General features: G+C 38.4%; 1 protein-coding gene across 7 annotated transcripts in view; it reads left to right on the top strand.

Moving 5' to 3' along the window:
* The window catches only part of NCOA2 (nuclear receptor coactivator 2), a 195,152-nt gene that overhangs the window by 58,765 nt on the left and 110,160 nt on the right, over positions 1 to 26,227 (top strand). For 5 of the 7 annotated variants that reach the window (XM_069854224.1, XM_069854219.1, XM_069854225.1 and 2 more), the window contains one exon: positions 9,407 to 9,651. The exons of the other annotated variants lie outside the window; for them this stretch is intronic. The gene's annotated coding sequence lies outside the window, so the exon portion shown is untranslated. The remainder of the gene's footprint in view (positions 1 to 9,406; positions 9,652 to 26,227) is intronic. 7 annotated transcript variants of the gene reach the window in all.

The following is a 26,227-nucleotide window of genomic DNA, read 5'->3' as shown; positions in this document are numbered from 1 at the left end:
GACCCAGCAGATTTTATTAAACTTCGAAGAAAATCACGTGCATCTTTGCAGTTTATCTGTATTAAGATACATATATATTTTTCACAGCGAAAGAGGATGTTAAGACTGGTAATGTTCACATTTGTGTCAGAGGCAGTGCTGCAGATCTGCGAACTTAACACTGAATGAGGACACTAGAATTTTAAGTTATGTGAAGTGTATCAAATGTTTCAGAGAGTTGTTTACAGTACTTGATAATGTGGGAAACATTTGTGAATTATTTTGCAGTTCTTTTAACCTTAAAGAATGCAATCAAATCCAATGCTAAAAAAATGGGACTATTCAAACAGATGCTGTCAGTGTAGACAGTTACGGATCAGTTTTAGCATAGCAAGAATATTTCAGTTGCATAAAATGACTGATCAGTTTAGTTTTAAAGCGTGAGATTGAAGAGTGTTGTGGATGTTGTTACTCATGAACTTCTGCCATAGAAAATGTAAGAATGTTGTTGGGTGTATTTACTGAATATTGAAGTTTGCTGTTTTTCCCTGGATGTTATACAGTGTGCATCTGATTTGATATGAGAAGTATCTTTTTAACGAGTCAGCACATTTTAATCAGCTCATCAAAGCCACCTAGGAATCTGTCCTTCTTAGAAGGATAGTTTAGTAGTTAAAAGCAAGCCAGTCACTCCACCCAGGTAGTTTTCTTCCTTCCTGAAAGCCCCATCCTTCTAAAGAGTTCATTTTGCTATCCCAGTTTGTCATCAGCACCCTTTCAGCTTAAGGCCTTGTCCTGTCTGTTCCCATGACAAGTTCTGACTGCCCTGCAATCACGCGTGAGGTGATGAAACTGGCACTTGAAGTAGCAGAGGTGCACACAGTAGGGCTTGAAACAGAGTAATTAAAATTTTATATAGTTAGGTAGCTTGCTTACCCACCATTATAGGAGATCTCATTTTATATCTTTATGCAAAGCTCATCTAGCAAAAAAAAAAACCAAACAAACCCAAAACTTCGATTTTAATAAGAATTTAATTTGGCACTGCAATTAGGGTTTTTTTTCTTTCTGTGGTGAGCTGTCAGTTCAGATTTTTGCTTCCTTTTATAATGGGTTGCAGTAACACTCATTGGAAGACACCAAAGGTTCATCTTTTGTGAAGTTGATACTGATAACAGGTTGTAAAGAATTATAGAATCCGCACATGGCTGAGTGGATTTGGGCTTTTACAAAGCAGGTTTGACACCCGGCCAGTTTTGGTCTCTGTAGACCTAATAAATGAAAGAGATTTTTCCACTTCCCTGTCACAGAAAACAAAAACACAGCTTACTGAATTGGCTGTTCACTGCCAGTTTAGGAAAAAAAATGTCATTTTCTTGCCTGTACAATGAAAGCAGTACTAATTAATAGAGAGCACTAAAACAATCTCATATGCTTTATGCCCAGTATTTGAATCTTTAAAAAAAAATATTTTTTTTAATGTATGATTGTAATAAGAGCTTTTGAAGACTTTAAGTGTTGTTAAACTTCAGCAATCAAATTGCATATTTTCACCTAGCTCTTAAGCAGACAGGAGTTAAAAGAGTCTCTTTCAGTGTCCAGCTGTTGGTTTGTAAACTCTGACATCTCCTCCTATAAAAGCAAAGTAGTCCTCCTCTTTTTAAATTCAGAATAAACCTATAATTGGTTTATAGGGCTTTGCACTCAAGTTGATGGCATTTCTGTCCATCTGGGATGCAGAAGGAAGAAACAGGGGAAAGAGGGAGCCCCTTGCATCTGGTTAGCAGACCCAGCTCTGTAATTGTCTGGAGATCAAAGAACCATTTGATGGTGGCCATTAACACCTTCCAGCATAATATCCCCAGCTCCCTCTCCGCCCATCCTCTTGGTGCAGCTCAAAAAGTTGGCACTCTGAAAGATCCACCTCCTGAACTGAAGGGCGATAAGGGAGTGAGAATTTGGGGTGCATAGGAAGTGGGGTGGAAAGCCCTGGTGTTACCAAAGGATGATTTACAAAACCTTTTGCTGGCTATTGATAGGAATGGGAGCCTAACTGTCCTGCTGAAATGTGAAAGGAGGAAAATAGAGCCAGTTTTTGAAATAACAAAATGCATCTAAACATGCTTGTTTTACATGCTTAGATGCCCTGCGCGTGTGCAGTGGTACCAGCCATGCCACGGGTGCAGCACACATATGATGTAAGAGTTGGGAGTCTGCAGGACCAGGTGCACAGTATTTCCACACTTATCCTTTTGGAGTGGCTACTCAGAAAACTGGAAAATTCAGTCTTCTCATTTGCAGTCATTAAGACAGCAGTAAAACTGGCCTGCCTGGTTAGAAACTAGTCAGGTAGCAAACATTTAAAAGGCTCTTAGCTTCCCAAAATGTGGCTGAAGGGAGGAGTAGTGCTCATGTGACTCAAGGAGTGGGGTGAGGTGGGTTGGTAGTCTGAAATGGAGGAGGATGGAAACCTGGCACAGGGGTTTTCGGAATGCTCTGAAGAGGTGTGACGAGCATGACCAAATATCATGGCAAAGTCTAACGCTCTCTTTACCTCCTTAAATTTATATGTAGTCAGAATTTCTATCCTACCCTGCATGAGAGCATTACTTTGAGTTGGTGAGAGCTGTAGACTGCAGTTGTACTGAGCTTATTCCATTTCTATTCAGCTGGAACAAAAGCAGTTTTCTATTTTTTGGGGGTATCTGAAGAATAGTCCTGGAACTAAAGAAGAAAACAAGTCATCAAATTTAGTCATAAAATTGGAGCTGGTTTGATTTTTAGAAGAGCTGAGTAGCATTTTTGGGGCAGATTTTTTTTAACCAGTATTAGAAACTATGTACGTTTTATATGTTTTCTAGTTTTGTATACACATGTATATATCTATATAAGTGCCTATTCATAGTATGTGCTACCTGATATTTTAGTAAATTGAGAATTATATAATTTTAAACTTGTGTTTAAATTCTGTACATTCTTTTTTACTCAGAAATTAATGGGATTAATATAGAATAATTTTTTTTTCTGCATTGTAACTGCCACTGGAGGTAAATATTAAAACCATTTCACATTTGGGGAGATTATGTGATAAAAAAGCTGTTTGTTTATCTGGGTTCCATAGTGAATTGCTGACAAGTTGCCTTAAGGGGGGGAAGCAGGGAGAACGCTTGACAAGACATCCCAAAATAATAGAAATCAGGCAGCTCAATTTGAACCAAAATACTGAAGTTACGGTGGTTGTTTTTCTCTTCTTCGCTGAAAGATTTATGGAACTTCCACAGCTGCTGCACTGTCCAGTTTGAAGTGTAAAAAGTGTGTGGTGTTTGTGGTGTCCAGCCACACTGGCTGAAGATGAGAGAAGTGCTACTGAGACCATTGATGAAGAATGGGCCTTGTTCTGGCCATCGACTGTACCAAGGGCTCTCCTCTTTCCTTGCACAAAGAACCATGCCAGTCAACCTTTATCACTAGTTGCTTCCCTAAGTCTTTGAGAGTTTTCCCCTCTTTTACTAACTTTTTTTTTTCACTGGCTACTGCTATAACCCTGTGAAATTTAAGCATTTATAATTATGGTGAATGATACAGTTCTGCTAGACTAACTATAGACCACTTACCGTGGCTGTCGACCATGGATTACAGCTTGGAAACTGCTGGCTGGGATATCCAGAAATTCTTCGTGCTCAGTAGGAGGAGGGACAGGAGGTGGCAATAACCATTGGGCTGCAGAGGTACGTGGTTTGGAGGGGTTGTCTAGATTAGACAAATGCACTCACCTGACAGTAAGGCTGCCTGATTTCTAGTCTGTGGGCTAGCAAGTGTTAATCTATGTAAGCATCAACAAGTGAGTGAGAAGGTTTAGTACAGCAGAATAAACTGAGTTAACCAGTTAGGGGAAAAAAATGGTGACTTCTGGAAATTAAGTCCTTTTCGCTGTCGTCTTCTCCATGGTATTGGCCAGGTTGTCATGTTGTCCCTTGTCTTCCTGGCTATTAAACTTCTCTCAGTCCTTGATAAACTGATAAAAGTGAATAGTTCAATGAACAGGTTTGCTATAAAGGATAGGGTGGGTGCAAGGAAAGGGAGAAAGAGCACAAGATCTTCTTATGGTAATTAGCTGCTAGGTTGGCCCAGCACTCTGATGTGACAGCACACTTTGAACATTTCTGTCCAGAATGATGTGGTGGTGGTTTGGGGTATTTCTGTGAGGGGAAAGATTTGTGGGTACACGTAAGAGATCTGGAAGAGGAGATTAAGTATTGCAAGTGTAGCCCAGAAGGTAGAGGAGAAATCAGCATATTAAATCAGAGCTGTCAAGCTTTGAGGTACCAAAACCACAGAGTCTCTGTTAGAAAATGTTCTCTGCTCCTTCTCATCATGGGTTTCAGGCACAAAACCTGAAATTTCTGGAGCTAAGCTTATTACTGGAATTGCAAGATTGTGTAAAAAGGATATTTTATTTAAAGAACCTCACAAATTAGGCACAAACAGCGTAGTTGAGTTTTGTGGTATTTTATTAATTAACCTCTGTGTGACATGCATTTTTGTATATCTAGGAGCAATAAGATTTCTCAGTTCTCCTATTTTTCATTCTCTCCTCTGTGGAGAGCTTCCTTGTGTCTTCAGCAAATGTATGAACTTTATCATGTATATTTGAATTTCTGAAAGTTATCTAGGTGAAAACTAAACCCTGTAGCAAAAGGGGGGTTTAGCTCACAAAAAATGTCACAGGGTATTCCTGTTCTATGCTGTCATAATAAAAGGGGGATAACTCTAAAAGGTTTGCTTTGATACGCTACTGTCAAATGTGTGTTGGGAGTCATCTTCACTTTGAGATATGTCTGAAGACCCAGTTCAGTGTCCACAGAATACTACATGTATATTTGCTTTGAATGAAAGCACCATATGTTAGTGTTCTGTGCAAGATGTATCTGTGCTGTTAATAAGTTTTACCTTTATGTGTCTGATCTAATTAAAAACAAAAAAGTAAAACTACACATAAGTATATAACTTCCACTTTTCACAAATCTAAGATTCAGGTATGTTATTTTTGAAAATTTAAAAGACTAAGTACTTTTATTTTACTTGATACCATATAGCTGACATACTGCTATATATCCTTTACTATTTGTTATGTAGCTGGTTTTGGCCCTGACATTCATAGACTAAGAAAAATAAATGAGGTGAGCTTAAGTATTGGTCTAAAGCAAGCACTTAAGAAATTATAAGCTAAAATCTTTAGTCAGCCAGAGCAGTGCTTGAGGCGCTGGAAATTGCTGTAGATACTGAGGAAGTCAATGGGAGTCATTAGTTGATGTCCATAAAGCTATGGTACTTTGACTCGCTTTGCACCTGATGTTTCTCTAGGTGCTCAGTAAAGAACGGAAGAGGCATTTGACCTGAAGCTAAATTCCCTTGAACTCGTGATAGTGCTGGGGATGATTGGGTTAGCAGAATAGGGCTGGTGTTGTGCATGCTTCTCGTGTCCGACTTGGCTTCTGAGATACAGGCTTCATTTCATATGATGGTGAGCCACAAAACTAAGGATGCTGTGCCATAGCAGTGGGGAGTTGTAGGTACTGTTGACAGTATTGGTAACTTTTTTTTTTCAGATTTCTTTTCTTCAGATTCTTTTTTTAATAATATGCCTGAAGTCAATCAGAGTACAGTTATAAGGTTGCTATTGCATTTTAATGTACTTTTTGGTGTGAGGACAAGCTGTGAGCAGCTGTGTGCAATTTATTGCAGAGCAGTAACCTGAATGTGGGAGTCTGTTTATTTGTGTAAGATCCGTGATGTTTTATACCGAGCTTATTGTGTCATGTTAATTGAACAGATTGAAATAAGAGTATGCTACACTATACATCTTCATTAATGCAAGAAGCAGTCTTTCTGCTGATGCTAATGTAGCAGTAGTTATATAGGATATTAAAATTCCTTTACTCATGTCTTGAAATTAAAAAGGAAGCATGATTTTGAGTTTTTTTGATGATTGAAAGTTCTAATATTGTAGGAAACTATGTTCCTTATGATGATTTAAGAACAACTTTCCTAAACAAACCTAATAACAAAATTAATTTTACCATATGGAGAAGAATCCTTCATCAAATGATGCCAGTATATTGATTGTAGTAAATACATTATTTGCACTGCAGTATGGCTTTTGTGATAACTGTATTAAGAAAAAGCTGCTGAGGGCTTTCAGGGAGTAACTTGTACCTAAAAAATTTTGCAGATTACTTAAAAAAAAGAAAAAAAGAGATAAAAGGGATGTTGTCTTACAATGAATGAATGGTTTTGAATGAATCTTTGCTGTTGAGTAAGATGTTCAATATGCTTTAGGCAGCTGACTTAAGTCCTTGTAAAAATACACTTTTCTTAAGGAAGTTTAGTCTTTTTGTTTTTTAGTTCACTGCACTGAGCCTCACTTTTTTCTTGATGTATATAGCCAAATGTTCATATATTCACAAATCTTACATAAATACATAGAGTCCTAGAGCCTTCTCAGGCGTTTCCATTATCGGTGTTTTATAATTTGTGTTACATTAAAGCTTTCCTACTTGATGTAGTGTTTTAGACTGTAAATATTGATTTTGATGAAAAAATAATTAGGCTACTTTTTGTTAAACAGATAGTAGTTTTGGAGGTCTGCTGGATTTCAGATGAAAATTTTACTTCTCTCTTTTAAGTACGTTATGTAGTGGTCTGTAGGAACTAAGCCTATTACATTTGCTTACAGTTCAGAGACAACTACTAGTGCCTAACACTTGTGATCAGTTGGGCAGTGCTGTATGAGTGGTAATACTTTCCTTTTTCCTCATTGAAAAAAGTTCTTTGCTGACAACAAATATGTTATACTCTGCCAAATGAAATAGTGCATGAAATTCTGCTCTCTTTTTTTAAGGAAGAATTTTAGCGTAGTTTCCATGATTGTACATTGAAGTACTGAGTTTTATTCAGCCTAATTGTATTTTGCATCTTAACTGTGACTAGTGATCATATAATTATTCTGGCCTTAAAAAAATAATCTAGGTATTATTGATGCTTGATAGGCAGTTTCATTACTTAAATTGAATTCAAGATATAATAAAATCCTATATTGGTATTTATTGAAAATGGAAATGAGCTTCTAATGCTTCGTTGTATTTTACACACTGGTGCTGAAGCTTCTTAGTTGTGGTAATACTGGCTGTTTTAGGAGTCTGCATGTGGGTCACATACTTTTTTTGCAATAGTTAATAAGTGCTTTTTGAAAATTAGGTACATTAGATATCTGTAGGCTAAATGCGGTCTCACAGGAATAGTCAAGTAATTCCTTGGAAATAAGTATTTATAAATAAATGTCATAGTGCCTTTAATCTATATTGTAATTGGCATCCCATCTGTGAGCTTTTGACACTGTGTCTGTTTCCTTGGTCTGCTCTTCTGGACTGTGTTTTTACAAAAGTATTTACATGAGCAATCAAGAAATTGTCTTGATTGTTGTCTTGATTGTTGGCTTTTAAGAGCTCAATTAAAAATCTGTACCTTGGATTTTACTCTAAAAGAAAGCATCGTCTGCTTTGGGAGTTTTACCTCTTTATGTATATTGCATGACTATACATGTAATGACAGTGTGCTGCATTTGTTTTTCATGCTGAGATAAATAACTGTTAAATAGAGAAAAGGAAAGAAAAAGTTTCTCAGGGTTTCCTACATGAAGGTTATTTCCTCTCCAGGCAGAGGCAAGCGATCACAGGCAGCAGTACTGTATGAAGTTACCTTTCCTTTTTGTAACTGATGCACAACTGCTCCTAATTTAGTGCAAATGTGAAGTAAATTGAATTTGATTAATTTTTCTCCATTAGCTGTGTGTAACCTTCACTGTAAACAAAGCTAACCCATTTTACTTCGGGTTTTCATGGCCTAGGAAGTGTTTCATGAGCAGCTATAGCATTTCAGGCAAACATTGGTAACCAGGATGAAAACAGCGACATCCGAAGAAACAGTTAGCTGGATGATGTGCTGTTGCCTAATGATGCTGTATGAACATTGCAACAAAACTGGTGGTGAAGAAAAAGGCAGCTTGTGTGGTATTCAGTCTGGCAGTGGCCACCCTCAGCTGATAGTCCTCAGTTTGACTACTGCTCTCAGGTGTTAGTGTTTGCACAGTCCGCGTTTCTGACAGACTATTAAAGGCTGAAGGGGGAGTGCCAGGAATTGCAGTAAGGAAAGCTGACTGGTGCTTCCCAGTATAGGATGCTGGCTGGAGCTTTTTATAACTTGGTAAAACATTAGGTTTTGGGGCTGGGCAGTTACCTCTAGCTTAATTGTTTTTTTTTCCTCCCAGAATTATGTAGATATCTGTAGAAATGTGTTGAAAATGTTCTCCTTCATTTTAGATTTTCTTTTAAAAAAAAAAAAGAAGCAAAAAAAATTTGTTTTTAACTACTCCATGTTCCCCCCTTTGAGGCAAAGACTAGGAGTGAGATGGCAGTGCGGGAAGCGCTGGTGAAGGCACTGAGAAGAGCAACTTATGAGTCACAGCTTTGTCAGCACTGTGAAAATCTCACATCTAACCAAACTGTAACCTTTATAAAGAAATCACAGTTCTTGCATGCTGTCTTGAGCGTGTGGAGACTGTATAGCCTGGAAGAGGAGAGAAGGCTGAGCTGGGGGACAAAACCACCGCTGCGTGCCCCAGTACCTGAGAGCCAATGGTGGAGCCATGGGGCACTGGCATGCACAGGGGTGCTGGCTTGGTCCTGGCCCCAAAGTACTGTAGACTGTGAACAGGGGAGACAGACCTGGGGTTAAGACTGAGATTTAATACAGCATGTTGGGGAACGAGGGAGGGAGGATGGGGGATTAAAGGAGAGAGTGTGGCTCTGCCAACCACAACTGGAAATGACTGAGCCAGGAGAGATAAAAAGCCATAGGGAGTAGGGATGAGAAGAGACTTGACAAGGATGCTGAAGGTACGATGCTTAAGGAGGACCAGGGCTTCAGTCAACATAGGACAGAGTATATTGCTTGAGGAAAGCAGTCAAAGGAGTTTGCTCTGGAAGGTCGTTTTCTGTAGACTGAATGTAAATAAACACTGTTTGATTTCAGTAGAAGCTCCTTGAGAATGTGTTTAACCACCACCTATGCCTAGTCTGCATTCAGAGGATTGGTTTGCTTTTGTGACAATTTAGTCCTTTGCCACAAGAGCTGCACGGTGTACCTTTATGTAGGTATCGGGTCTACAGTGTCATTGTACAAGGTCTGATGTCTCTTTCTTTTTTCTAGAAGTGTTGAATGCAAACTTTTTAGCAGTGTAGCAGTGTCTAAGTCAAAGAACATCAAAACTGAGCTTGTCTTTGCAAAGTTCTTTCAGTTGGCCTCTGGTGAGGAAATGTTACAATTTAACAGCATTCAACGACAGGCTGATGCCCTGTTTTTTCCACAGGACCCCTGCTTTGTTCTGTGCGCAGGATGGACCTGCTCCAGTAATGAATCTGGTTGATGCAGTTGAGAAAGCTGTTCTTCGTAGTACCCCTGCCTCACTTCCAGCAGAAGTCGGGACGTGCGTGGCAGGAGAGGCAGGGGATCGCAGGAGGCAGAAGCTGTTCTGGTGCTCTGTGCAGCTGCATGCTGCCCTGGGGAACGGAACTCTCTTCCTGGCTGTGCTGCAGACTTCCTAGGTGATGATAGGTAAGTTGCTCAGTCCTGGCTTTTCTCGTGTCTTTGCTAACTGTGTCTTGCGTTTTTTGCGAATGACTTTGGATCTGATTTGGGAAAGTGCTGAGCACTAATAACTGTGAGTGAGGCAGCGGGGGTTGAGGTTTGAAAATGCTATATAAAGCACAATGTAATGCTGTGAAAAAAAATAGGTCTGTGTTGTGCTAAACTGGAGACAAAGTTCTTTTCAGAACCGGAGAATCATTTTGACCTCAAAGCTGTCACTGCTTTAGTTAGGTAGTTGGGAATAACACAGTTATTCTAAGTTAGGGTAGGACTGACCATTACGTTGATGTGACACTCTGCTGCACCATTGAATTCACAAAGAAAAAGAAGTTTGAGTAGCTTGCAGTAAATAAGGTGTCCATCCATATGCCAAATACCAAGAGTAGAACAGATTACTGTTTTGATTAGCAGTAATTTTGTATGCTGAATGAAGCAGAGGTGCTGTGGAAATGGCATGGACCTAACTGTGGTATATATCATGTCACAGAAACAAATAAAGGCAAAGTTTAGGTTTCTCTAAAACTTACTTCTGACATTTTCTTGTGTGAGTGCTGCTTGCCTCTGAAGATTGATTTTAGTGTAGATGTTTGTATCATGTAATACCATTTGGGGGGCAAGAAGCATGGCATTTTTGGATGCTGTCAACTCATAATAAAAGTACATAAAACCAAAATGACATGTAAATGAATCATTCATCCAAGGCACATGTTTCTTGTGCCTGGTTATTCTATCAAGTACAAAGTAGACAGTGTTTGTGATGCCCATTATCAGAACAGCTTGATGTCACAATTCTATCTGCATTTCTTCAGGATTTTTATTTTCCCAGTGTGGTGTCCATTGCTAGTTACAATCCTGCTGTAATCAGTAAATCAGAACTTTTTGGCCAAGGCATGGTTAAGCTAAATATTGTTTTAACTTAGCTAACCTCAGTGCAAAATGTCTAACATTAGATCAGATTTTATGAATTAAACAGGAGTGTGTCTTTGGTGCCTGGAAACGTAGTGAGTGTGTTTGCCAGATAGGCTGTTACTTGCTGTTGCAGGAGAGAGAGACACTAAAAGCTCTGAAGCTTTGATAATAGCTAAACATGATATTAAATACACAGAGGAAGAATGCATGTCCCCCTTCCAGCCTGCTTATGGGGGATCCTACAACATATGGCTCTGTGAAAGGCCGCAATAATGCTGTAGGCATCAAGCAGTATTTTTAAGTGCTGCTTTCTAAGAAAATATGGAGTATTTTTGTTTGACTACTGCTGTGCAGTGCAAGTCATTCTTTAAATCTTTAAACACAAGCAAAGAAGGAGGCGGGGTGGGAGCAACAAACTATATTCTGTGAGCAGAGGCTAAAAATGAAATTATTTGCTTTACCTAGAGCATTGAAAATTATGGTGCAATTAGACTGATGCAATAGCACACATTGAGAATTGTGCGATCCTTTCGTAGAGCCTGCTGGAGAAAAGCACGGGACTTGAAACAGCAGGGGTGTTGTGGGCCTGTGGAGCAGCGTGCTGGCAAAGCTACGCAGGGAAGATTATCGGCTAATGTGGAAAGAGGAATGCCAAGAAAAATAAAAGTTCTGCCATTCCTGCATATCCCATAAAATGAGGGTCAAAGAGGAGGAGGGTGACTCGTTTTATCAACGTGCCTACTTTATTTTGGTGGCACAGCTAATCCAGTACGGAAAATATTTTCTGTTGTGTGAGAGAAAGAAGGGATGGAAATGGAAGCTAATTTTAAGCTAATATATTTTGAAAGCTGCTAATAATAGTCGAATTTTATTCAGTGTGCTCTATTCTACCATAGAAAAGTAAAATTCCTTTGGGTTAACTGAAACATCTGTTGAACAAATTGGTTCAGTTTCACGAGTCTGTTACTAATTCTGAGAAGTAGATGGTGTTTTATAAAACTAGTAGAGTCGGGCGGGGGGGGTAGTGCCCATATTCTTTCATTTTTTTTTACTATTATTAAAGTAGGTCATTTTGAAGTGTTGTGTTTTTCACAAATACACTAATGCTGTGGTTAATATTTCTGGTATTTTGAGCTTTTCCTTTGCTTTAATGAGTTTTGTTCACTGTTTTTAATCAGCATTACTAATATTCTTTGAAGTCACGGGTTTCTAGCATTTATCAAGTTCTCAGTAATGATGCAATTGAGTAATTTTAAAAAAAAAAACTCTTTTGGTGCATTTCTGCTTTTATTTCCTTGTTGTAGTTTTCTCTACTCTGTTTTCTTTATGAAGTTTGAATTTTAGCACAATATTCATTGCTCCTACTGCTGTTTTCTCATTTGGACTATTTATTCTTTGTAACTTCACAGTTGTTGGAAGAATATTGTAAGTGACAGATTAGTTTATGGCTTCACATGGTAGAAGTTAATAATGTCATAAGAATCAATGAGTTGATGTCATATGAATTAATAAAAGAAAAAAAAGGGAGAAATCATAAAAGGTTTTTAAGATTCTGTTCCCATGCCTCAGGAATGCTTTTAATTTAATCTCATGTGCACACATACATCTAAAAGTAGTTTAGGTTTCTCGGGTACATCTCCTGTCAATATAGTCATTGAAAGGCAATCACAAGTAAGCGTAGTGGTAGTATGGAGTTCAAATAAGTTCTGTGAACTTTACTGTTAATTGTATAAAATAAATACAGGTTCTTCTTGTGAACTACGTGTCCCTTGGCTGTAATGCTTTGGTGCATTTAAAGGGAAAAGCGGAACAGTAAATATATATTTCCTTTGCAGTGCATATATTATGCGGAAAATAAAGTACTGGCATTAGGCGTGTACATTCAGTGTGCTTGTAAGCTGTGAGATTGATCAGGATCTTTGATCAGAGTAGCTCGGTGTATAGGTAATGAAGGATGTGAATGTAAGTTGGTAATACTTTATAATATTAATTTAATAGATATTTACTTTTTTGAAGTGTTGATATATGTTAATTATGTGGTAATTTGGTTGTCTTCTTTAAAGTAGAAGATAATGAAGGCGTAAATAAAAGGGACAGCAGTGTGGGATGTCATTGCTTTTGAGGGATTACTGGGTTAAGGGTGAATGGAGATGTAGGGTTGAGTTTTGTGAAGGTGCATGTGAGTACAAGCAGTGCAAGGAGCTGCCCCGCTGTTGATAAGATGTTCCAAACAACCCTTGTATCAGTTTTGTCCTTGATGCAGCTCACTGAAGTTTCACATGACGTGCCTGAAATGAAGTGAGGGGGAAGTTTTGTGACTGAAGTCCTGTGCCAAATCTTTTTGAAGTTGTATGCAGCAGCTGTGCTGTAACTAAAGAAAGGCTGCCTTTGCCTCCATCCTAACATCTGCATGATCTTTAACAGCACAATTGTTCCACTGTGATGTATCATGTAGCTAATCTGGGTTGCCTTCATTAAGTCTTCCTTCCCCCCTACCCCTCCTTGTGAGAAATGTTCACTTTACTTTTGGGGATGAGTTTAGAAAGATCTGGTCTTGCGTGCTTGTATGTAGAAAAAGTAGACCAGTCAAAAATTAAAAAAGTCAGAAGAGGAGTTGAAGCTTGAGTCTGTAGCTCATAAGGTAATTGGGCAGCTTCAGATTGTACCCCATAAATTAGAATTTTCTGTGTCCTCCCGTGTTTGGAGGATAGGGGCTGAACTTGGGGCCAGTTTTTGTGGAGCTGCCACAAATGCAGTGTTCTTGCAGCCAACCTTGGTCTAGTGGCTGCCAGAAGTGTGTCTTGTGCCCTCCCTGCTGAGGTGTTTATCCTGCCTCCCTTGTGCTCTGCTGCCGTGACTCTGGGGTGAGTTGGTTCAGGTACCCAAACCCAGTGGTCAGCAAATGCATTTTTGGTTGGGTTTCTTGACTCGCTCTTTAGCTCTTTGAACTTGCTAACTGCAGAGCTGGACAAATGTCTGTGCTGAAGAAGACCTGGGATGGCAGGACCACCCTCTTTTAGTTGCAAATTGGCTTGGCTGCTGCTTCAAAACTGTGCTTTGACTTGAGGCAGGAAGAGTGCAACTGAGGGAAGTGTTTTTAAGTGCATGAGTTAGTGTACCATGTTTACTTTGAAGTTCAGTAAAGAGAAATCAATAAATCAGATATAATTGAATTTAAAATTTTAGCTTTAGTGTTTCTTGTAGTTGGAGGTTTTTGCATAAGGGCTTTCAAACCAACTCTCTATTTAATCTTATTCCAGTTTGAGACTAAGAGGTCTGTAATTGTTCTCTGCAAAGCTGGCAAGTTCTTATAGTTAAGTATGGGATCTAATGGTTAAAAATAAGAGGTTGTGGTCTCAGAGAGCAAAACAAAAGTAGTAGAGGTTAAGCTTCTCTGTGTTAAGTATTTTGGTAATCTTGACTGTAAATATCTTGCATTTATAGGGGATACTTGACTCTCAAGCAGTATGTCAGGAGCTACATCTGGAGCAATATGTTGTAAATTAAATGTGTGTAGGGTTTTTTTGTAAGTAAGAATTATCATGTTTTATCATCAGGATTACTGGATATGCATTTGCTTTTCAGTTCCACAATATGATCACTCTTCATCTGTAATCTCTTAGGAAAAAGGCTGTCAATGGAAAAGTAGAGGGCTGATTTATGTAATTGTACTCATTGCAGAAGTTTGGTTTGTGAGATCCAATTGACATAAATTAGCGAAGTAAGAGAAAAAACAGAGGAAACTTATTCTGTTTAAAAGATAAGCTTACCGCTTCTTATTAGGGTTGTTAAATGGTACTTTGAAAATTATCTTCTAGTCAAATAATGATTTTCTTTGATTTATGCTGGGAAGATTGTGTCACTTCCCATACTCAGTGTCTATAAAATTGAACATATACTTGCCACGATGAAGAATTAATACCGTACTGTGCAAAATAACAAAGCTGCTATTACAAGTTACTTGAAATACTGCATATTGAGTGAAGAAAGAAAGAACTGCTGGCGTGTGTAATTCAGAGCACAGCCTGCCTGCCTAGGGCAATGCAATGTGCCCTGCCTCTCTGTCCGAGAGTGACCGTGACTACGTCACTGGGGACTGAGCATGCCCTTGGTGACAGCTGGGTGTTTTGGACTCACACGTGGAAAACTTGTGTGTTTCCTAACACCTAAGGAATACGGTTAGGTCCTGGAAATAGAGGTACTTGACAGCAGTAGTCCAGTATCTACATTTTTTATCCACGCGTTTAAAAAGAGTTAATAAAATAAGATCTTAAGACCAGTCTTCCAAACTGAGTATAGTTAATGCATTCTTGTTCCAGCAATGTTACCATGAGGTAAGGGCAAGCAGCCCAGGACTTGCTTCAAAAACAGGAAGTGCCCACGTTTTATATAAAATTGCATAGTTTCAGCTGTCATAAATGTGGTTTCAATGCAGTTGCAGGAGTAAAGCCCGGAGTAGTTACAACCAGCTTACTTCCTCTTCCAGTCAAAGTGCAAATAGCCATATAATTAACAATCTGTGGCTCATTTTCCCTAGCTGGGTTAAGTATTCTGTTTCGCCTGCTCAGTTGCTGTATAAACAGAGGGAACTTGACTTGCTTAAGAACGTTTTAAAACACAAATATTCTTGGTCATAACCAGGTCTGTAGATTCACAAAGCAGGATCTTTGATTGCCCCTCAAGCTTGGCAGCAGGAATGAGACCTGTGAGTGTGGCTGGCACACTGCCAGGCTCCTTGGAGAAAAGCAAGCCTTGCCAACTTGGCTTCTTGCCATGGTAAACTGCATGGGGCAGCAAAACCTGCTGCAGAGCTGGTAGACAGTTTTTCTCTTTAGGGACTTCCCTTCTTACATTCCATTACAAATTGGCTTTATTCAAAGTCTTTTATCATTAATTTTTTGAGGACTGATTGCTCAGCTTTTTTGGACGGCTTTTTTCTGAGTTAATTCATCCATCGTGCCTTTGACTCTGCTCATGCACTTAGTATGGCAGAAAAGCATGAGTACTAAAGGATAAGAAAGAGTTTGTTTACTGCTGCTGTACCGTCTCAAGTTGGTTCAAATATGTTTTAGGCTGCTTGGGGTGTTTGAGGAGAGCCCTAACTTTTCATCCAAAAAGGGCCTGTAGTCACTTCTGTATCTCTGCTGATATCAGGCACTTGAGCAGCAAATACCTATTGAATATTCCCCACGTACTGTGCTTGCTGGGAAGAGCAAGTGAGGAGCCTTTCCAGGGTAAGGGAGCTCTCTCAGGAGAGGTTCTTGGGGGAAGCTTTCCTTGCTTATTGAAGCTGCAGTGCTTGCTGCATACGGGAATCAACAGTGGACCTCTTCTTCTTCTGACAGATTCTTGGAAAGAGAGACTTTTCTTCATTTGAGAGGTAACATTGCATTTTGCAAAGCCCATACCTCTAGGCAGAGCTTAACAGACATGACTCTGTCCTAAACATAATATGAAACATTTCCCTTCCCTTTCCTAGCTTCTTTTTCATTTTCCTAGCTTCCCTTCCCTTTCCTCTTGAGTTATGGAATAAATAGGGGAGACATTATGAAGTATCATACATTCATAGTGACCATCTTTTGACTTTACTCAAGAAAGCCACTAGTCTGATGATTCTCATCCTGTGCTGTGCAAGGTTTTCCCTTCTTCAGGAAACACTGTCTTAGCTGTTTTGTTGTCACTGGAACAACAAGAGCTACATCAATGACCAGAACCTTGCCTCATCTTTCTGAATGAAGTTTTAAAACCGAGAGCAGTGTTAACAGCCTCTGTGTAAAAACCAAGATGCATCCAGAAGCGAAGGGAACAGAAATCAGGACAGAGTTCTACTTTGAACTCTGTAGTGATTTTAGCTGTAATTTAGCAGGGGAATCAAGGGAATACCAATGAAATGGAGAACTCCTTTCTGTCCTGTGAAAAAACATGGCTGTTAGATATATTGAGGTGTTTCCTTCACTTAAGTGTTATTTTATTCAATTTATTTATTTATTATTTTTTCAATCAAAGTAGAATTTGGAAACTTTCAGGACATGGGTTTATAATGTTTTTAATTGTGTAACAGATTCCTTCCTATTCTTGTCTTCCAATGTTTTAAGAGAGCATACACTTGCCACTATGAAGATGATGTTCACACAGCCTCTGTCACTGCTTGTGCTTACACTGTGTCTGTAGGTAAATATTTATTATAACATCAATATAACATTACTGTCAGTCATTCAGAAGAGCCTTGTGCTAGGTTCTTCCCAGAGTTACTCATGTGTTTCTTTGCTTAGCATGACATGGATATATTTTCCTTCATGGCTTAGTTCCTACGCCAAGCACAGGCAATGAAATGTGCTCATGTTGTACTGTATGTCATTACTGACTTAAGGGATTGGATGGAGCTGTGTTGTAAAAGAGGACAGGAGGGCCAGTCAAGTTGATACAATGAACAGGTTGCTCTTATTCATAGACGCATGTGGTCCAAGCGGTGATCTGTGGGCCAAGACCAGCCTACAGGAAATTTCAACTTGCTCTACGTTTTACCAAAGGAGATGGAGAGTAGCTTTGCACCAGCAAATGCTGCCCAGCAGCTGGACAGTTGGAGACTTGCCACAGTCCAGGTTGGAGGACTCCCTCCAGGGGAGTGGAAGAAGGTGGAGTGGAAGGGGCCCCTTAGAAGTACCTCCCTTCTTTTGGGGTTTGGTCTCATTTTGCTGATGACATCTTAATGATACTTCTTGGATAGCTACTCTGTGGTGTGTGCCGGCTGATCAGGTTGGTGACTGTCTCACTAGGAAGTGAGGTCTGTGAGAATTAGCTGGTGGGAGGATTTGCATCCAACCACTGAAATAGAATGAAAAACCCCTTGTAATAAGCGACTTCTTTTAATGCAAAACCACATCCTTTAAAACAGCTCATTATAAATGCCCTTATCAATCACAAGCTACCATGCCATGTAGAAAGCATCTTATTTGTATACAAAGTAATTCAGATTCAAACTTCTAATTGCCATTTGAGAAGTCAAATACTAATTTTTGAATGGATTTTGATAATATAGGTTTATATTGTCTGAGAGGAAAATTTCAAAATTAACTTGAGACTGTAACTATTATACCTGGAAAGAGCATGGGAAGATGGAAGGTTCTCTGTGTGTGTATGTCTGTGTGTATATAACAAAAATAATAATAAAATGCAAAACTGTATGTGTACTTTTCATTGACACAGTGATTGTCTATAAAGTTTTTTATTATCCTGAGATAATATACATACCCATTGCATGAGAGCAATGAATACATTTTTAATCTATCCAGGTTCTCTAAAACAAATGCCTTTGCCAATTATCTCCACACTTGGTGGTGTATTTTGATCAGCATAAGGTTAAATACTAAAAGAAGATTTAGATTTTTATGAGTTATAATTTTTACCTTTTGCAATTTTTTCAGATTCTCTGTTTTAAGAATTCTCACTCTAAGGGAAACATTAAACTCTTAAACTAATGAATATTTTTCAGGTGAAAAATAATAGAAAATGATGTACAAAAAGGAGTTGCTAGCTTTAAGATCTCAACTTGCAATATTTCTCTTTCAGCTGATGGTAGAAAAAGAGTGTATGTGTATTTGTACAAATAATCTGGATTACTTAATTAAAATACAGTCAAATAGAGTCAGAGAAGTGGTGTTGTAGAGTCATTGTAATTAGCCTGGCCCCAAGTATGTATGGCAGAATTGTTCTTAAAAGTGAATGAAAGCAGTTCTCCTGCATTGTAGTTAGCTAGTGTCACTGCTCTATGAACCAACATGAAGGCTCATCAGACTCCTTGCAAGGTTTCTGATGCTGGCATTAAATTGGTTTGCTGAGGACAGATTATTTCTCCTCATCAGAAATGGGGTCTTCATGAGTCAGCTAAACAAATTGTGAGATTTCAAATTGCCCCAGTTATGTAAGGAGTAGTATAGATTCATGCTCAGTTGCAAACTCTCTAAAATCACTTTTTCCATTGTAGAAAAATTGGAAGAAATGCACAAACTTATACGAAGTTGCAAATTAATTTATAGTATTTTTGTGCTACTGGATCACCTTGGGGTTTGATTCAAATTTCCTGAGGTCTCAGCTTCCCTTCTTCTGTCTCTTATAGTTGTTTGAGCTCTGCTCTTAATCAAATTTTTTGCCAAGGTGAAAAATTTCCCTGTGTTCAGACATGTAGATACCTCTGGGTACCTTTGGCCTTCATATTTGTGTTAATAAAGCAAAATCAGGAATTCATTCACTACTTCCCACCAGCAGGTGGGTGTTCAGGCATCTCCGTGAACACAGGGCTTCATCACAAATTACAAGTACTTGGGAAGACAAATGCCATCACTGCAAATGTCCTCCCCTTCCTCCTTCTTCTCCCAGCCTTATATGCTAAGCGTGACATCATATGGTGTGGAATATTGAGGTCAGCTGTCCCAGCTGTGTCCTCTCCCAACTTCTTGTGCACTCCCATCCTACTTACTGCTGGGGCGGTGTGTGAAGCAGAACATGCCTGGACTCTGTGTAGGCACAGCTCAGCAGTAACTAAAACATCTCTGGATTATCAACACTGTTTTCAGCACAAATTCAAAACTTACCCCCATAGTAACTGCTATGAAGAAAATTAACTCTATCCCAGGCAAAACCAGCACACATGGTCAGGTCTGAAATAAGTAGGTTGTTGGTAACAACACATAAACACAATAAACTTTGCTGGCAGATGCCAGAGTATCAGACTTGCTTTAGGAGCTGCTAAGTAAATCCTATGGTCTTTGTTATACAAGAGGTGAGATGATGGGAGGTTTTGGCCTTAAAAACTATTTTTTGATCTATTTACTTTGGTTAATTTTTATTCTGTCTTTGTGGAAACGATTGGGATTTGATAACTATTTGAATTTTGTTTGTGAACATCTTTTTATGCTTAGAGATGGTTTAATGCTGTTATTTGTTTGAGTATTCTCTAGTACATATTATTTAACTGATATTCCCAATAGCTAGGGCTTGCTTTTGTTCTCTATTACATTTATGAAGGGTTTAGAATCTAGGAATCAAAAGTGAAATGGAGCAATGCAGCTGTTGACTTGTGTTTATATTCTTGGAGACAATATACTTGCCTAAGTGCTAGATTACAAAAGAATTAAAGGATTGCAATCTATCTCAAGTCTTTGATGACAGTAAAATACACGTCTATGGAAAAGTATCTCTTTATCTATATTTCCCATTAGAAGGTAAGTGGAGCCTTCGTGTCTGTTTTCCTCTGAAAACTGTCTAGCAAAATCTGTGATTTAAGCATTGCTATACTATTAGGGGATCTGTTAGTATAGTCAGCTGTTTAGTTTGGTCCATCTAAATTGGCTGTGAAATTATAATAAGGTCAAATATTATTCTATGGTTTTAGTGTCATTTCCTGTGGAAACAAGGCTCATGAGGTTACACCATGCACTTGTGTACATGCACACACGTCTCCCCTCAGTAGCTTCTGAACCTCCTGGTGATTTTGGTCACCTTTTTTGGCACAGTGGAGGTGTCAAAATGCAGATCCCATAAATTTTGTGAAAATAGGTAGCTGAGTATAGGTGGAAGCACCTAAAGTTGCCCTGAGAGAGAGAGAGGTTACAGCTTGAAATAATCCTATTAGTTGTCTGGGAATCGTAGTGATGGGAAAAAGAGAAGCATTAAACAAATGTTCCGACTGTGGGAAAAGCTTCATTCAAAGCTTTCACCTTTCTAGGCACTGAAGTCAACCAACCAGGAGATATAAATTTGTGGGAGATGAGGCTTAATTAATGCTGTTGTGCATGGGACTAGTTCTTCCTTAAATATTTTATTATTAATAATAATAATATCAGGAGCATAAGTGTTTCCATGTAGTATATTTTTGCATATTTAATTTTAAAAGTAAATATGTAGGGTTATTCTTATGACCATATTAATTTTCAGACACAATTTTTTTTTTCACTGTGAACATTAATTTAAATGTTTATGGAGCATCTTTTCTTCCTATTAAGATAAATTGAGCAGTTGCTTCCCCCTACTTTAAAAACAACAAGTACCATGAATGTTTTCCAGCCCTGTTTTGCGTGTGGTTTGGGACTGCAACTAGCCAGAAATGTTGGAGCATTTTGTGGGAAGAATTCATGGCACTATGGTTGTGCTTCAAGGGAGTTACCTGGGAAGAACAAGGTCGGTACAGTATGCTTACCAAATATGAAAATAGTAATAATTATTAAGCTAACCAACAAGAAGTATATTCTTAATAAAATAGGTGGTTTTTTTCAATGTAGTCATATGACTGTGTAATACAAAAATTGCTTTGAGAGTGGGTCAAAGATTACACATAGCAGAGACTTGTGTGATCGGCTATGAACAAGTGAAAATAAGGTAAACTTTTGACCCAGCAGCAAATGTAACTGTGTAAAGCACCTACAGATGGCAGGATTTAACATATAGTCAGTCTCTCACCCTTTCACAGCAATTACGATCATATTACACCAGACACAGAGGGGAAGGCGTTCAGTAACTGTAATACAGTGCGTCTTTGAGAGTTTTGAATATGTAGTTGCGTGTTTCGTTTTTGTAGGACCATCAATTAGCTTAGCAAGAAGAATTCCACTTTTGTTGCTTGTGTTTGACTCTACAAGTTCCTGACCAGCGTGCCAAATCCATTTGGAACAAAAAAATCATTTGAACGGTCTGAATAATTTTGATAATTCAGACTGCAGCAGATTTATTGCTAAGCTTGAAAGACTGGGTAAAAGCTTTATGCTGTTGTGCTGCTGATGTGGGGTTGAACGAACAAGGAGAATGTGGCTCTAGAAAGAGGGTCTGGGAAACAATGCTCCCAAAACAGCTTCTTATACCCTTGTGTAGGTCTTCCTGGTCAAGTTTTAAGTTTGCAAAACTTAAACAGCAAAAAGACCAATTGATAACCAGTGTTTATTTGACAGTATTGTGGTGTTTAGACAATTCAGTGGCTTTTGGTTTTGTTTGTACATATGAAATAATTCACAAATTAATAAAAGTGAAAGAACCTTTTGAATCAGAGAAGAACGATAGCTGTTTTCCTGTGAACTTGTCAGTTAACAAAATCAGGAGCCCAGTTGCACTTTTCACACAGAGTAATAGTTCTGAATTCACCCAAGCATGTTTCTATGTAAGTCACTGCCTTGTGGGGAACGATTGAAGTTGGGGGAATGTTTGCAAGTGTGTTTGTGGAGTTCTGTCATGTTTTGGTTTATTTATCACATTTTGATGTATTGGCATTTGGGAAAAAGAGTCTGAATTATCGAAAATGTGCTTCCTTCTAGTTCTGATCCAGCCACTATCTCCTTTTTTTGTCTCTTTGCTTTGCCTTCTGGCCTGTAATCTGATGCATGTGCCAGATGTGGGAGGTGGAGCAGAAGCAATCCAAGCTTTTAGACCATTTCATAGAGGGGGTTATTTTATTATATCCGTGGTTCACAAAAATTTTCCTTTGGTTTTCCAGAATTACTTCTGTGGAGAGTGGAAATTGCAAGCATATGGTAATAAGCTAAATAGGATACTGAAAAATGCTTTTTTGGAGCAAGGGAGAATTTTCAGATACTGATAAAGTAAAGAGTGGTTGGTTGGGTTATTTTCTTCTTAAGTCATGCTGAAGCTTGCACTGTACATAGGCTGCTGGGTTTAATTCCATTTCTTTTTGGAGATGAATTGTATTCATTTTAGCCGTGCCTGTACCTGCAGCAAAGAGCTGCTGATGAAATCTTGACTGCTACCACATGAGTTTGATCTGGTCCCACGAGATTTTGTAACTTTCCTGGTTGTTGAAATACAGTGAAACAAAACCTCCTCTTCTCAAATGCCAAACAGCACACACTGTTCTAGATTGATTCCTTCCACAGTTTTCTAACCCCTCTCACACACACAAAAAAACCCAACCACCACCAAAATAATCCTTAAGTCATTTAAAAACATCACCCGTGCAAACCCTTCTTCTACTGGTAAGCAGCCTTCAGGTATCCAGGTTTGAGTTGCACTTGGAATTCTGCTGGCCCTGTTGAAGCCTCAGCTCTTCTGAGGACGCTCGTGAGCCACCAATGTGGTGACCAGTGTTCCGTGCGGAGGCTGCGGGACTTGGAGGCGGCCTCTGCCAGAGCTGGTGGGTTGGCAGAATTACCAACCTCATTAAAACGTAATTGAGTAATCTTAATCTAAAGGTAGAAGCATAATTTTTCAGCGTGAGGTAGTTGTCTCCATTGTTTTAATAACTTGTGTGAATCAGGGCTGTTTGCATGGCAGCTTTTCTGCGTGAAAACAGAGGAATGTATTGCCAGCTTTCTGCCTTGTAAGTATTGCAGATTTATTGTACTGGGGAGATGCAAAAACCAAAAGCAACTGGGTAAGAAAAAATGTTCGTAATATGTGGAGTAGAAAGGAAAATTAATTAAAGAGATGGATTTCATACTTGAGAAAGGAAGTGATTTTATCTAGTTATGTTCTTTCATGTTCTTTTCGAATTAGAAAAAGGTATTGAAACGTCATTACCAAAATGTTATTGAAACATTATTGAAATACGTGATTATCCTCATTGTTTCACTGATTAAAATAGGAGTCTGATTGAAGAACATCAGTACTTCTCACAGCTATTTTGTAGACAATAGGCTAGCTAGTTTTGTATTCCAGTAACTGAAATATCTCCAACAATTACTTGTTCTTAATAAATACGCTATATGCTTCTATGAAATGTAACACATTAACACATCAGCCAAACTGAGGGTAATGGTATACTTTGATATACTATATACTCTCTCTCCCTGTATGCTTTTTTTTTTTACTGTATGCTTTATAGTGTCTGCATTTTTTTTCTTTTAAATTCTGGTTTTTATTCTTGCCACAGTGTGACAGAGATGCTCATATTTCCTAATAGTTACTGGAAATAAAATAGTTACAATGACTCTTCTAGTGTCACTCAGAGCTAGGTCTGAAGGTTTCCATTGTGAGTTGCACAAAAAGTTCTTATCTACCCTTTAGTAAGTAGGTGAAACACTTGTGTGCAGTGTGTATAACCTAGTTTACTCTCAATGTTGCCTCAGTATCTAATTTAATTTTACTTTATGAGAGAGTATCTGACAAAAGATACAATTTCTTAGACTGCGTCTTGTCTACAAGTAAAGTATGGTGGGTTGCTTTTCCTCACAGAAGACAACTTTTCAAACATGGTGGAATCTTTTAGTTTTGTTCTGTATTGAGGCATCACTTACCTGTGTCAAAGCTTTACCTGGCCTAACTCGGGTTTAAATTGGTATGGCAGGAGAGCACCATCACCACTATGCCAGTAATATCCATGTTATTAAAAGTGAATTATTGTCACAGGGATATTCTGGATATTGAGATGTTTTTAAATTGTCATGTAACCATTGTATAACCATGACAAAGAAATTATTACATAGATTATAGTAACAGAATAATACATAGTTATTTGCATTCTGCTTACCAAACTTAAGTGCTGGCTGTATAGCGGGAGAATAATAGTAGTAATTTGGCCATATAGTTCTAGTTAAAAGGACTGTTTTCCCCTGTATATTTATTTTGCTACAGGAATAGTAGACAAGGTACAAATTTAGACTTTTTTTTTTTTTTTACTTAAAGCACTGATATTAAGGTGAAGTATTTATTACAAGAAAGTGTTACATTTGGCTTTCTTAATTTGTAAATGAGTTAGAACCTCAAGAAGAATAACTCAAGCTGTGTGATCTTCAGAGAGAGATTTTCTCCTCAAACAACTGCCTGCCTGAGCTGTGGAGATCACTGGCTTTGCACAATGTACGTGACATAACAAACACCTTGAAAACAAAACAAAAAAAAAATAAAATGACTTGTCATATTTGTTTTCAATAGACATCAGAATTAGATTGATACCGACCTTTAGTAGAAGCAAGGGAGGCAGGAATGTGATTTTTGTGCCCCCCGTTGGCTCACGGGACAGTTTTGACCTCCTGACAGTCAATCCCGAGGCGCAGTGGGAGCACTGGTAGGTTGCAGATTAGTGAAAGCTGATTGGCACCAAGCACCAGCCCTTCCCATGTTTGTAGACGTGACTACTTACAGCTAATAAGCTTGTAATAATTTCTGCTTAAGCACAGGTGGTGAAAGTAGTAGCGAAAAAAAGGTAAGGAGCTTAAATACTGAGATGGTATGGTGCAAATTTTGGTGAAACATGCTCTGTGTGGCAATTATAATTGTCTGGCTCCGTTCACACTGGGGCTTGTGTTCATACTGGTCGTTGACACTGATATTCCTGTTTCCACGTCAGCTGTAGGAGAATGGGAGGCTAAACTCCACCCTGGAGCATTACCTACCTCTCTGTTACTTTAAAATATTTTTGCTGTCGGGCATAAATATCAAGACTTTTGAAAGCTTCTTGTACATCCTGCACAGGAATTTTTTGATGGCATATATGCACATCTCATTTCACTGTCTGAAGGGCTCTTATTTCTACAGAGGAATATATTTAATTCAGTCCTCTGAGTGATTTTATATTTTGAAAGCTTAAAACTTCTCTTTCCTAAAACAGATTGCTTTGCAGTGGATAATTTGATTGGGAAACAGCACATGCTGCTCTCCCTACTTCACATTTGTTACCTAAATAGAGTGAATTCAGCTTGCAGAGGCTTCAGAAGAAGAGAGGGATTTAAAATTATTCTCCTTTAATTAATCCCAGGAAAATTCTGGCAAATCTGTCTTCTCTTAGTACATGCTGTATGTCTTTTAACTCCATTGCATTCTGATCACATAGACAAAAATCAGGATGTTTAGTTTGGGTTTTTTTCACAACCGTATTTCTGTTTGTTAGTAGCCAGGTTTTGGATTTACTTCATTTTAACAGATGCAGAATAAGGAGGGTGTGTGCTTTGTTATTATTTTGTTCTTTTAAAAGCTTGTTTTCTATGAAGAAAACATTCCAATGGTTGTATTAGTTAAATCTAGCTTTGAAGTGTTTACCTTTTATGAAATAGCATTTTGCTACCAATTGTTATAAGCCAGTGGTGATAGCAGTGTCAATATTTTTTTTCCCCTGTAAAATATAAAACTTTGGTTTGTTGAAACACATTATTTGAACAAAGTAAGTGCTCTCTGTGGCAGATTATAGTATGTTCTTTCTGTGGAGGAAAAAAGAAAAGGAAACAAACCTTGGGTTGTTTCTTTGTTTTGCTTGTGTTTGTTTCTTTGTTATCTTTCTTGGCTAACACATGAGGACCTTGGGTCCTGCTACTGCTGCACTTGAGAGGGCAGCTGAACAGACAATCATGTTTTATGCTTCTAAGTCTTCAGTAGCCTGAGACAACATAAGGACTCCATCCTTAAAAGTAAAGAACATTCTGATCTTACTCCAAGAAAGCATTTACACATAATCTTTACAGTTAAGGACATGAATGGAGCCTTAGACTTAACATTAGGTAAGACAGTTCAGAGAATTGCCAGATTAAGTATTTAATCCGAAGCGTTAGTGCTGTGGTGTTAACAACAATTAAACTGGCTTCCCACAGTGCTACATTCTCATAAATATTCTCATATTTATGTATCGGTTTTTCATACAGTTTTTTTTGCACATTTATTTTTTATTTAAGGTATTTTTCAGAAGTTAAAGACAAATACTAAC

This window comes from Phaenicophaeus curvirostris, chromosome 3 (assembly GCF_032191515.1).
Source record: "Phaenicophaeus curvirostris isolate KB17595 chromosome 3, BPBGC_Pcur_1.0, whole genome shotgun sequence".
NCBI classification, from domain to species: Eukaryota; Metazoa; Chordata; class Aves; order Cuculiformes; family Cuculidae; genus Phaenicophaeus; species Phaenicophaeus curvirostris.
The sequence above is the reverse complement of the archived record's forward strand: the minus strand, read 5'-3'. Positions and strand labels throughout refer to the sequence as shown.